The 3,735-nt window shown below is 44.9% G+C and overlaps 1 pseudogene; it reads left to right on the top strand.

Moving 5' to 3' along the window:
• The first annotated feature begins 2,768 nt into the window (after positions 1-2,768).
• Positions 2,769-3,305, top strand: LOC109679606 (small ribosomal subunit protein uS13-like; annotated as a pseudogene).
• The last annotated feature ends 430 nt before the right edge of the window (positions 3,306-3,735 follow it).

Raw genomic sequence — 3,735 nt, 5'->3', positions numbered from 1 at the left:
ATGTTGGCATCAATGATGGCATTGCCACAGCTAAATAAGTCCAGGCATCTCCATGATTTTTCTGCTACGGTTTGTGTGAACAAAATTGAGAAGGCCAAGGTTGAGCTAAGTCATGAGTCCACTTTAATCAGGTCCCTTTTTTTTTTTTTTTCACTTTTCTAAGACTTTGGAAGGAAATATAATTTTTAGGAGACTTATTTTGATACTGATCAGCAAAAATTAACCCAAGAAGAGAATAAAGCCCAGAAGTCAAAGGCAGCTCACTCTAATTATAAAGTTCCATTAAAAATCCAATCGGAAGAAATTTTTCTTTGTGATTTAGGAAGGGGAGGAAACTTTATTTTTAAAAAGGTGAGAAACAGAAAAAGCCAAATTGGACCTGACAGACAATGCCCCTGCAGCACCAATGTCCCTGCAAGGATTAGAATAAGACCATCTGCTCTAGAGAGCTCCCTGTTCCTCCCAAAAAAGCCAAGGGTTCTGCTAGGTAAAGATGGAAGATGTGCATGCAGGTGCCCACCAACCATTGAAACCAGACAAACCAATTACTAATGGTCTGAACAACAGCCATTTGGGCAATTTCACTTGGGAGGAAACTTGGGGTGCACTAGGTGCTGAAACTACCCATGAAACATTTCAAGGCCAGCCAAGCGCTGCCAGTCTTGTCCATCTGACTCCACTGATTGACACATGAATAGCTCCATCCATAGCTTTACTGAAATGATGATTCTTCTTCAACCCGTTTGGGTTGATGATTGGCTATCTGGGATCTGTTATGGCCAAAATTCTTCAGTTGTAAGAAAAAGAAGCCCATATAAGTTAAGCTAAGGCAGCAAAGGGGAGTTTATTACAAAGATATAAGACTCTTTCTTGGAACCCAAGGGCACCAATGGCACCAGACCTCAAGAAAGAAATTGTTCCATGTCCTTTCCATTCTTTTTAGCAAATTTGCTTCTCAGTATATAAGATAGAAAGAACTAACCACCCCTTGCTCCCAAGTACCCAGTCCGGCCTGTCTACACCAGCACTAAATTTTACATTTCAAATTCCAAGGAAAAAGAATATGAATCACCAAATGTGGCCAAGGCACCCACTTGACACACTTATCCAAGGCCAAGAAGAGGGTCACAAAACACAGACATGATTATAAGGGTTCGTACCCAAGGATGAGGACAGCAACCCAAGTAGATCACCATGAGCTAGGCAGAATCCCACCAGAAGTTATCCAGTACTGGATTGTATTGTCACACTGGGGGCCACTGAACAAGACTGATGCACAGAGCCAGAGTCGAGCCAAATGAACACCATGTGCCCCTTGTCAGTCTACCTCCTAAGGGTGAGAGTCTGGCACCCACTAGGAATTGAGACCCAGCAGCTTCAGAATACCATTGGCAAGGAGCCCTGGCTCTACTGAGAGCACCCTGTATTCTTCATTCTGCTAGTTACCATTTATACATTCATTTTAAACTTGTTTAATGGGCATCTCTTGCTCTGCTACATAGCTTGAAGCTCTATGAGGTCAGGTAGTAAAATCGTTCTACTTTCCTCCGTCTTCTTGGCACTATGCCTGACCCTTAAACAAATGTCCTCATTTAAGAACTATTGAGTGAATGAGTGAGCGAATGAGTGGGGGAGAGGAAGCTGGGCAGATGATTTGGTCCATGAGTTGAGTCTCAAGAGGACAAACAAGAATCTTTTAGAAGAACAAGTACAGAGATCATTCCTGGCAACGGGAATGACAGGGACCTACGGGAATGGAGCACATAGCGCAATACCATGGACATCGTGAAGCAAGATGTGGCAAGAGCTGGCTAGAACATGGAGGTGGAGGTCGTCTCATGGACAGCCTTGTGCAGGGGCTTAGAGCTAGGAAATATGTGTCAAGATTTTAGACTTAGAGCTAGGAAATATGTGTCAAGATTTTAGACAAATCTATCTGACAAGAACGTGGGGCTGGACAAAGGCAGGAAGGTGAGTTAGGAGGTTTATGGGGGCAACCAAGGGAAAAAGAAAAGGCAGAAAGGATGGGGAGAAAAAGTTTTAAGAATTAGTAAAGAAGTAGAATTAATGGAAATTCAAAGACACTCTTGTCTCCCCAGTAAGACTGTGAACTTTGAACTCTATCTTCCTCATTCCTGGGCCACCAGGTTTTAAATGGTGCCCACCAAACACACAGCAGATCTGTTGAGAAAATAAGCTCACGGAAGATTAACAACTAACCGAGAGTGGCAACAGCTGCTGGGAGGCGGGGCAGTCATAGAACCTTGCTGCTTGTATCTTAATCCATCTCAACCCCCATCACAGATCTGCGCTCATCCCTGTTATGATCTGGGAGAGGCCAAATGGACCAGGACAGGCCTCCCAGTCTTCAAAAGCTGCATAATATGCAAACCCCGGGGGAAAGGAGGAGAAGGTCAGGGGAAGGGAGGAGAAGATCAGGGGAAGGGAGGTGAAGGTCAGTGGACCTCATCTTCCAAAAGCTTTGGGTAGATGGAGCAAGAGCTCTGCCCAAGGCTTCCAGGAAGATAACTTGACCTACTGGAATTGCCCCTCTCAGGTAGGCCCAGAAGAAGGGAAACGAAAACCCCTTCAATGGACCAAAAAAAACCCTGGAACCCGCGGGCAAATCCAGGGCTGAGCCTGAACAAATACCAGAAGCTCCTGACCTTAGAAATTGCTACAAGTGGATGAAGGGTGCTCTGGCTCTGTTCTCAGGAAGCTAATAAATGAACAAACAAATGAATGAACAAAAGGGTTTTCTACTCTTCCACTGGAGACCTAAATGCCGCCGCCCTTACCGCCGCCATGTCTCTAGTGATCCCTGAGAAGTTCCAGCACATTTTGCGAGTACTCAACACCAACATTGATGGGCAGCCGAAAATAGCCTTTGCCATCACTGCCATTAAGGGTGTGGGGTGAAGATATGCTCATGTGGTGTTGAGGAAAGCAGACATTGACCTCACCAAGAGGGCTGGAGAACTCACCGAGGATGAGGTGGAACGTGTGATCACCATTATGCAGAATCCACGCCAGTACAAGATCCCAGATTGGTTCTTGAACAGACAGGAGGATGTAAAGGATGGAAAATACAGCCAGGTTCTGGCCAATGGTCTGGACGACAAGCTCCGTGAAGACCTGGGGCGACTGAAGATTAGGGCCCATAGAGGCCTGCGCCACTTCTGGGGCCTTCAGGTCAGAGGCCAGCACACCAAGACCACTGGCCATCGTGGACGCACTGTGGGGGTGTCCAAGAAGAAATGAGTCTGGGCCTTTCTGTTAATAAATAGTTTATATGAAAAAAAAAAGGGTTTTCTATCTATTCATGGAAAAATTTCTGAAAAGAGTTGAGTGGAAATAGTTTCTAATGAATACAGGTACTACAATTACCCAGGAGTTTCTGTTTCTATTATCTTGATCTATGTTATTCATAAGCTAAAAATAGAGTTTGATTCAAACATTTGTTTCATTTCAATCAAAAGTCCCATGGAAGTCCCAAAGGAAGTGGACATGTGATACCACCTGATGGCCTCCATGACCAGGGCAAGCCCAGCCTTTTAACCTTTACAGAGAATGATACATTCTCCCACAAATGTATTGGTGGCAGCCACCAGGAAAGGAGACACAAAGCCCAGGGGAGACTCGTTAGCCCATGACCATGCCAAGCCTTCTAGTTGACCTTAAAATTGCCACTATCCCATCAGTCAATGTTTCTCCATACTTATTTGGATGGAAATG

This window comes from Castor canadensis, chromosome 7, assembly GCF_047511655.1.
Source record: "Castor canadensis chromosome 7, mCasCan1.hap1v2, whole genome shotgun sequence".
Classification (NCBI taxonomy): Eukaryota; Metazoa; Chordata; class Mammalia; order Rodentia; family Castoridae; genus Castor; species Castor canadensis.
This window is presented reverse-complemented; position numbering and strand designations above follow the sequence as displayed.